Here is an 11,040-nt window from a genome sequence, read left to right on the forward strand (position 1 = left end):
TATTGCCGTATGTAGCAGAGTTAAGGAAATATTTCAAGTTAGCATTTCATAGCCTATGTATTGTTATACTAATCCCAATCCTAAATTGTTTATCTATGCAAATATATAATAATAATCCAGAAGTGTATATTGTATTTCAAATTGCTAGTCACAGCCTATATATTGTATTGTTGTTTAAATCTGTGTCTGATTGGCTAAGTAACTCATCTATGCAAGTTCTGATATTGTCAGTTAATTTTGTATTAGGATAAATTGCAGTTAAATAGCAGAATATATATATTATCCTATTGTTTTATAAACACTGTTTAGAATTGTATTGCTTGGATGTTAAAGGTTTTTAGTCCCATTGTGTTAAATAAATAAAAGGCTGAATTGTGAAGGTATATCTTTCTGGGTTTTGTAAGCAGGAATAGCATATCTTAAGAGTTGGTTTTAACGCATATAAATTTTGTTTCATTTCCTTTTATTGCGAATATACTTCAATATGTTTATGGATATTAACTAAATAAAAGAATTCAGATATTTATATTAATTGTATGGTCTAGTAGATGCATGGTTGATTAGGGTTTCAATTTTTAAGGAAAATTATTTTAAGATTGTGTTTATAACCCTGCCATAAACTTATATATTATTTGGATAGCACTACTAAGATTTTCATAAATATACTGACATAATAATTGGAGGCACTTTGCATGAGATTTAATAATATCCATCATAATTGATATAATATATTTGTAAGTAAATAGAAATTATTATAAAAGAGAAAAAAAAAAAAAAATTCATATTTCGATATTTATATTTTGAAGATATAATTTTTTTTGAAAAGTTGAAATATTAATTTTCATATTTCGAGATTGATATTAATATCTTGAAATATTATTAAAGATTAATTTTTGAAAGATTAATAAAAATATTAATTTTTCATATTTAAAAATTAATCAAAAATATTAATTTTTCATATTTTCAAAGTTAATCAAAAATATAAATTTTTCATATTTCGAAATATTAATTTTTCATATTTCAAAATTAATAATATTTTTTTTTTTTTTTGAAATATAACATTTTTCCTTCTCTCTTTTTATTGGCAAAAATCGTATTAGCGTTTTAGTTTAACTAAGTACTAAACCAATATAATAATGTCTGTAGCCAGAAGTGACTCATTTAATTCTATACATAGCAATGAAATTGGTCCCATAACCATACCTATTACTAAAGGTCAGGTCCTTAAGAAAGATATCTTAAGTTACCTTAAAGGGAAGTTTAATATTGCGGGTGAATTAAATGATTTTATGGATACGCTTGAAACTAGGGCTAAAAATATTACCGTTAATAATAATATGTGGAATGAAGAGAATGAATTCTTCCAGGAATTATTAATGATTAATCAATGCAAAGCTCCCATAAAGCGAGACGAACTAATACTAAAATCCTGGCCCCTTTTAATATGCATAATTGACGAAATGTCGTTTTGTGTCACAGACAAACGATTGCAAATACAGGAGCTAGAAAATAGTATTCGTTCCTTGCGCAGACGCGAAGAGGGTTTAAAAATAGCCAAAAATAAAATGGATGAATTTGCCCAAAACCTAGCCGCCTTAGATAAGCATAATACAGACTTAATCGCGCAAGTAAAAGATTTAAATAAACAGCTTGCGCAAAGCCAGAGAGAATTAAGCGATTTAAAAAGGTCATATCGCCATAATGAGAACCCCTATATTAGCAGTGAGAATAATGCAGATAATGCTAATTCCTTTAGCGAACGCGTCAGGGACGAGGTACAAAAATATATAGAACAACATAGACAAATGACCCCTAACGGGTCAGAAGTAGATTTCCCAAATAGGCAGTCACCTCATGATGCAAATCCAGAGGATTGCTGTAGCGCAGCTGACGCGGGGGAGGGAAACTCTAACAGAGAAACCCAGAGTAAGTCTGATAAAGTCTATGATTCCCATAAAATAATCACCTTCGTACAACGCGCAGTACCTATATTCTCCAATAAGGGAACAACATCTGTAATTGATCATTTACAGGCTTTTGAAAATGCGTTAGCTATAATGAATGTTACAAGTGAGAAATTGAAAATTGAATTTCTACCTTGGGTATTTGACAGTAAGCATCACAAATTCTTTGCCTCACTAAAGGATATGAATATTCATTCCTGGAATGGGGTAAAACGACAATGCAGAAAAGAATTCGGGCAATATCGCACTAAAACTGCCGCGAAGATAGCGGTATATGGTTTAAAGTGTCGTGCGAATCAGAGCCCAATCGAATTCCTTTCTGTATTGAAAAATGCGTACAGTATGGCTGAAGATAATCCCAAATTTGACGGCTCAGAATTTGTAAATTTATTTTTTGAAGCCCTGCCTACACCCATCAAAATCAACTTAGCTAGAGATTTTGATGAGGACTGCTCATTGGAATGGCTGATCAAAGAGAGTACAAAATTATACTCTATTCAGCAGTCCAGTGAACAGGGGGTGAAAAAGGAATCAAAACCCAAAATTATAGCAGAAACTAGGGTGTCACCTAAACCCCTCAATTTGGAGTCTAAAAACAGAACTTATGCAGAGGTGGCCAGTCAAAACAGGCCATCTCCACAGAGGTTTAATTCCGCCCCTCCCCCTACACAGGTTGAGGCGCAGGGAGACTATAACCAAAGTGGGGGACATAATCAGGTGAATAATTACTCACAAAGAGAATACCCACCAAATAATTGGTATCCGCGCAAGGGTAGATACAATAAACGGAGAAGATATTCTCAGGGTAACCAGACACCCCAGGTATATAATGCTCCCCAAAATACTAATACTGAACCAGCTGAACCCCAGGGGCAACCACGCCAGAATAGAAATAGTGGCCCTGATTCTGAGGGAACCCAATGGTCCAGGAATCAGTACAATGGGGCACCAAGAGATAGGCCCAGGGGTAGAGGTAACTTGTACAATCAGGTAGATATGCTGTTTACCCAATTAAATCGGTTGAGCGAACAAATCGCTAATATGAGTCAAAAATCTACGGCTCAGCAACCGAACAATACTTTTTTAGGGGTACAGCCAGTGGTCAGCAGTGGACCACAGGCACAGTCATAAATACTGCAGTATCACCTGAAGGGGAGGGGAGAGATATACAAAATGTAGTAATAAATATCAATGATACTAATCATGTTATCTCCCCACAGACCGGAAACGGACAAATTAGCTGTGACAATGAGCGACATCAGCCGGGAAAAATTAACCAAACTTTTCCTCTGCAGTGTTCTCTTAACATTATTTCCACAGATGCAGTACACAAGAACCCAGGTGACCTTGTCATAGGGGAAACAGGTAGGTATGAAATTTCCTCTGCATCGAATGACACAGCGGATCCAGGTAAAACGTGGCGAAGCCCACAGATGTACAAGAATGCAAATTTTATGTGTGAAATGATAGAAACTGCAGGAAGATATTATGTACTAGTTGAGCTGCAAGATTCAGTCTCCAACCCTATCAGGGGATTAATTGACACTGGGTCACAGGCAACTATCTTATCCCACAGGTACTACACACAGCTAAATGAGCTAACACCCCACAAACCTAAAATAAAAGAATTTGACGGTTCTCTAATAGGTGTTGGGGGTGACTCCCTAAAAGTTTACGGTACTGCATGGTTAAAATTTAAATTGGGGAACAGGGTCATAAGACACCCTGTCATTATAGTGGATCTGCCAACTGATCGTTTAATTATTGGTAGTGATCTCCTGAAACGATTAAGCACCATAATTGATTGCATAAATAATGTAATTTGGTCACAAGTTAAACGGCCTATCAATTATGAAAAATCTGGTATATCTCACGCCCGACATAGCTGTCACGTGGTAGAAGAGAAACCAGATGCTGTGGAGATTCATTTCAGGAATAACTCTGTACCTGAAATCACTATTCTACAAATAGATGATCAGACTCCTTTTAGTGGCTCTGATGGTAATACTTTTAAAATATCGCCTGGAAAGATAGCGAATATTTCCCTAGATAGCGATGTATTAACCATATCACTCCACAAGGGGGATCATAAAATCCCTAAAGGGGGAGACCATGCTCAATACCTCACAGGAATTGAGAGAGTTAAAGAGGATCTATTTATCCCTATACAAGTGCATGACCTTGGTAAAACCAAGTATGCTAAAATAAACTTAAAACAGGAAGCTAGCTATATAAGCGAAGGTTTATTAGCGCAAATAGCTGAACCTAAAGTGATTAAATATCTTTCTCCCCAAGACCACTGCGTCAACGGCCTGGATGACAGGTCTGAAAGCTATAACATCACAGCTAAGTGCTTATTATCTATCTCTATTGGTAATAAGTCAGTGAAGCACCTGTTTTTAGTTTTAAATACTCCCAATAATCAAATATACATTGGCAATGATATCTTACATAGATATGCCATACAAATAGATTTGATTAATTCTTGCCTCTGGAGCAGGTTAAAGGGGGACCCTGAAGTATTTCAGGATGAAAATGCAGCCCTGAAATCAAACCAGCAATTGCCATATGCTGTGAATATGCAGGTATCTAGCGATGTTATAATTCCTGCTGGGGCTGATAAATTTCTTTTACCCTTACAGGTAAAGAGAGGTCAGAAATTAAAAACTTCTGAAACACTGATTTGCCTCTCCCATAGAATTCAAAATCTAGGTGTCACAGTGACTTACACTCCTATGGTGAATATTGGAACTGTTCCAATACATATTATTGTGCATAACATGACCCCACAGGATATAACATTATCCAAGGGAACTACCATAGGATATGCACTGGAATCAAGTTATTACACTTTTGGATTCCAGAATAATGTAATTGGGCTAATACCTGAAGGATACTTAACTGAAGAACAATTAATAGAACAATCCTTTGCATCTATGCCAGAGGGTCTATTTAATGTTCAGTCTATTTATCCCTTCAGCTCAGAGGAAGGCATCTGTAAAATTGAAGAAGCCTCTCTAGTGTTTGATCAACCAATCAAACAGCAAGATTACCCTAATACCCAGAGTCATGGGAGCAATGTAAATTATAATCAAGGGGATCTCACCTCTAGGTTGGAAGAAGCCTATGAAATAGGACAGCCTGAAATCTTTCCAGGATTTCAGCAAATAGTCGAAGAGCAAATATACTTAGCTAATGGCTGTTCCAGCGATGATGAACGCCAACAGCTGCGAGAACTCCTAATGGAATACAAGGATATTTTCGCTAAGGATTCTTATGACTGTGGTACTACAGACTTGCACATTGCAAGGATACAAACAGATCCTAATGCGCCACCTGTATTTGTCAAACAATACAGACTTCCCTTAGCCTCATATGATTCTCTTGCAGAGATCATAAGGAATTTGGAAGAAAGAGGTATTATCAGACAGGTGCACAGCTCTTATAATAATCCTATTCTAGGTGTCCTTAAGCCCAATGGACAATGGCGTTTGTGTGCTGACTTAAGACAGCTAAACAAACGAGTATACATGTCTGGCTGGCCTGTACCATACATTGACCAGTGCCTAGCACAAATGCAGGGATCCAAAATATTCACTGCCATTGATTGTGCACAGGGATATTGGACCATAAAGGTACATGAAGAGGACCAATATAAGCTAGCATTCTCCTTCCAAAAGGTTCAGTATGCATTCCAGAGACTTCCATTTGGATACATAAATTCTGGACATGAATTTGCTGTATTCATGCATAAGGCTATGCCTGACGCATTGGAAAGGGGGACCTTATCTTATGTTGATGATGTTTTAATCAAAAGCACAGACTTTGAAAAACACATCGCAGAACTTAAACACGTCCTCAGCCAACTTAAAAGGGCAGGTGTCAAATTATCCCTGCAAAAAGCTCAATGGTGCCGTACTCGTGTAAACTTCTTGGGACATGAAGTTACCTCTGACGGATTAAATCCCCAAAAGAAAAAGGTGGAAGCTATAGTGAATTCTAAAAACCCAACTAACTTAAAGGAATTGAGATCATTCCTGGGCATGACAAATTATTCTCGCAAATTCATTGATAATTATGCGGAATTAGCTAAACCACTACTGCTTCTTCTGAAGAAAGATGTGAAATGGCACTGGAGTGAGTCTCAAGAGACAGCCATCAGAGAGCTGAAGAGAAAACTCACTCAAGCACCTTGCTTAGCGTACCCTGAAGGTGGCAAACCTTTCTTCTTAGAGACAGGTTACACAGATATAAGCATGAGTGCTGTGTTATACCAAAAGCATGATAATTTGAACAAAGCCATTGCTTATGCGAGCAAAAATCTATCCCCAGTAGAAATAAAATTTAGCGATTGCGAAAAAGCCCTCTTATCTACTGTATGGGCTCTACAAAATTTCCGCAGCTATATACAGGGCGAGAAAATTATTGTGGAAACGGCCCACCAGCCTTTGCTATATTTGCAAAGTGAGAGAACAAGAGATGGGAATTTGTCTAATAGCCGCATAACAGCGTGGACTCTTTCCTTACAAGGCTGGCCCTTAGAAATTCGCTACAAGCAGAATAAAAAGAATCCAGTCGCACAAGGGCTTGCTGAGCTCCACGACTGTACTGCTAGAGATCCTGGGGAAGAATTATCAGAAGATGATTTTCTGGAAGAACAATTGCTTTCCCCATATAAAATGTACAATGAGGACCATTGTCAAACATTACCTTGGGTATATGTTGATGGTTGTTCTTACCATGCCACTATTGATAATGAGCGCAGATTAGTCGCTGGCATTGGTATAACGGGGGCAAATGGATTCCCAAATATATCTATAGGTTTCAACATTGGACCAAGATCCAGTCAAGTTGCTGAACTAACTGCTGTTTTCAAAACCATTGGAATGGCTATTGAACATGGTATTCATGAATTTGTGATCATAACTGACTCAAATTATGTGCGTGACAGTTTTGTTGAATACCTGCCAACTTGGAAAAGAAATGGCATGCAGAAAAGCAATAACAAACCAGTCAAGCATGGCAAGTTGTTCTGCGAGATTGATAATCTGGTAGTATCCAATGATTTAACCATACACTGGAAAAAGACCAAGGGTCATTCCAGAGTTTTAGGTCCTGATAAGGAAGGCAATGACCTTGCGGATTCATTAGCCAAACAAGGAGCCATAACTGGAGAACTCCTTAATATTGACCATTTAATGGGTGCAATTCAGGTAGAAGCCATTACCAGAAACCAGGCAAAACAACAGAGTGAGCCTAACTTGGTACAATGGAGTCAGGATTCTCCTAGTGAGGACCTGATCACTAGTCAAAAAGAAGACCCCATTGTAGGCATCTTCTATAAACACATAGAAGATCCTGAAAGCAACCCCATCTCAAAAGATGATTGTATTGGCAAAGAAGATCTGAGAATCTTAATAAAATCTAGATCACAATTCAAGTTACAGGATGGTTTGTTAATTAGAACCTCCAAAACTGGCATCCAGCAGTGGGTAGTACCCACCAAGTTCAGAGGTCTAATGCTTCAACATGCCCATGATGCTCCCACATCTGGTCATCCGGGTGCCAAACTCACGTACGAAATATTGCGTGACTACGCTTTTTGGCCACACATGTTGAAAGATGTTCAAACCTACTGTCAAGGGTGTTTAATCTGCCCACAGTTCCAACCCACTGCACCAACGCATAGAGCGCCATTGCAGAAAAGGGGGATGGTAATGCCATGGTCAGATATACAAATTGATTTTATTGGCCCGGTAACAAGATCATCAAGAGGTAACAAATACATGTTAACCGTAACATGCCTGTTCACTAAATGGGTAGAGTGCATTAGTGCACCTAACAATAGTGCTGAAACATGTGCAGCGTTGCTCATCAACCATATATTTTCCAGATTTGGTTTACCCCAAAGAATCGAGTCAGATCGGGGGACCCACTTCACTAGCGAAGTGATGACCAAAATGTGGAAAATACTAGGGGTTAAAAGAAAGCTCCATATTGCTTATAGAGCTGCCTCAAGTGGTGGTGTAGAGCGTTACAACCAGTCCATTGTTAAAATCCTCAAAAAGTTTGTGAGTGAAACAGGTAAAGACTGGGATGTAAAACTACCTCTAGTCTTAATGGCATTAAGAGCAACTCCAAGTAGTGCTACCAAGATGTCACCTTTTGAACTGATGACTGGTAGAAGAATGGTTCTACCTCAGCATCTGCTGTACCGTACATCAGACCAAAACTTGATAAACGCTGCCAATACACATCAATATGTGGAAAACCTAAGGAAACACCTGCAACATGCCTTTGCATTTGCTCAAAAGAATTTAGAAAGAGCCGCAACTGCCACTAAAACCTATTATGATCTCAAAACATCCAAAAAGGAATATGAAATAAATGATAAAGTTTATCTTTATAACTTTGGAAGAGATCAGGTTAGGGAGAAGAAATTTCTTCCCTCATGGAAAGGTCCTTTCGTCATTACTGACAAAATATCTCCAGTGGCCTATAAAATACGGATCCCCAAAAATGAAAGTTTCATAGATAAATGGGTCCATATCAATCAATTGCGGGCATGTCATCCCAGATCCCAACTACAAGTCATAGAGGGAGAATGAAGTGTCATATCCCCAAATGCACTAAAGACATACTGTAATTTAAAGATGCCTAACTGATAAACATGAAGACTCAAAATCGACAGACTATCTACATAGAAGACTGTCTATGAGGTATACGGTTGATCCTCATCAAATACCACTGACTTTAAGCCAATTCAAATACATGTGTCCTACATCTATTTAAAATTGGAAGGGGGATTTATGTCAAGGTATATGTGAGATTAATAAATATATATTTTAATCATATATCTCAAGATTAATAAATCTGTATTTTTGATCACATATTTCACTGGTCAGAAAAAATAAAAATAAAAAAATGATTCATTCCTCTCAGACAAACTGACTTCAATCATGTTCAGCTCTTCCCCCACTTCTTCAATTGCACATGGTCTGTAGACAAAGGTTTGTTTCTGGGAGATCTCACACACTCAATATGTTAAATTATGCAATTGTATAATTTAGCAAGGAACTAAAATATAACACAGTTTCAGGATACAGGCAAATATATGGAGACGAAATGTCTGAATTACCCTTTTGGAACTGATCAAAAGCATAGTACTTACAGGAAATGTGCTGTATTAAGACTTTTACAACTACTCGTGGATTGACCCCATGTGGAGCAATAAAGGCCTTGGGAAACAAAGACAAATGCTAAGGTGTGAACATACAGAACACAGTGAAGACACATGGCTTACATTATGATTTCAAAGCAACTGTAGTTAGATTTCAAATAAAATATACTAGGGAAATAAATACAAGACATACAAATTTTGAAAGCATGAATAGCTTAGCCTCTGTGTGTTTAAGAACATGAATAGATGTTTATGGACCTGAAGAGAAGTGATCATTAACATTTATTTTTATTTCAGATCTACATAAACAGGATTTATGTATTCAGGAAGAAATACACAGAAATGTTACATACTACATCTGGGTGAATGCAGTATATCAGGAGTTTTAAATACTACCAATCTGGAGATATAAAAATAAGCTGTTATTTGCAAAGAAATGCCAGAATACTGATAAAATTATAATACATTTTAAGCTAATAATTAACAGTGTCAAATTATTTTAATATAATGCTAGATGATATTGATGTTTCATATCAAAATGATCAGGAAATTAATCTGATGCCGCTTCACCTATAATTGATATTGGGAAAGACTGGTGCAAGACATTATGGCAGTTATTATACATTTTAAAGAAAGATGTTTTAATGTATAACTGTATTTCTTTGTCATGCTGCATTTATTTGTACTGTCTAATTATAATGCTGCCACCCGGTGTTGCCACGAGAGAACTACAGCCAGAAAGATTTTTGGCTGTTGGAAATGGGATATCCAGTTATCCAATAGAGGGACAAGGTTTCGAAGGGCCACCCATATTTCACACCAATGATTACAATATATAGTGTATACAGAAGGAAGGAGAGAGACTGGTCTAAAAGTTTTTTTTGGTAACTGACTGAAATTGTTTTGCGTGGGACACAGTCAAACTACAAAAATAAAGTAGGCCATATTTCTCCTATTCCATTGCAATTACACTTATTTTATATGAGGTGTGAAATTGGATCCGTTGCGAAAATTGGGAACTGGATTGCTGTTTATTTGGGTGATGTATACAAGTTTTTTTTGTAAGATAAGTTATAAGCATAGCCACTACAGTAAAATTACAATTTTTGAATTGGAAAGAACAAATTGGGCTTTTAGATTGTATTATATAACCTTAAATAGCTCTTAGCCTGCCTGTTTGTATGCAAGCATTTAAAGTAAACATTTATTATTGCCGTATGTAGCAGAGTTAAGGAAATATTTCAAGTTAGCATTTCATAGCCTATGTATTGTTATACTAATCCCAATCCTAAATTGTTTATCTATGCAAATATATAATAATAATCCAGAAGTGTATATTGTATTTCAAATTGCTAGTCACAGCCTATATATTGTATTGTTGTTTAAATCTGTGTCTGATTGGCTAAGTAACTCATCTATGCAAGTTCTGATATTGTCAGTTAATTTTGTATTAGGATAAATTGCAGTTAAATAGCAGAATATATATATTATCCTATTGTTTTATAAACACTGTTTAGAATTGTATTGCTTGGATGTTAAAGGTTTTTAGTCCCATTGGGTTAAATAAATAAAAGGCTGAATTGTGAAGGTATATCTTTCTGGGTTTTGTAAGCAGGAATAGCATATCTTAAGAGTTGGTTTTAACGCATATAAATTTTGTTTCATTTCCTTTTATTGCGAATATACTTCAATATGTTTATGGATATTAACTAAATAAAAGAATTCAGATATTTATATTAATTGTATGGTCTAGTAGATGCATGGTTGATTAGGGTTTCAATTTTTAAGGAAAATTATTTTAAGATTGTGTTTATAACCCTGCCATAAACTTATATATTATTTGGATAGCACTACTAAGATTTTCATAAATATACTGACAATACACACACACCGTAT

Source organism: Bombina bombina, chromosome 5 (assembly GCF_027579735.1).
Source record: "Bombina bombina isolate aBomBom1 chromosome 5, aBomBom1.pri, whole genome shotgun sequence".
Classification (NCBI taxonomy): Eukaryota; Metazoa; Chordata; class Amphibia; order Anura; family Bombinatoridae; genus Bombina; species Bombina bombina.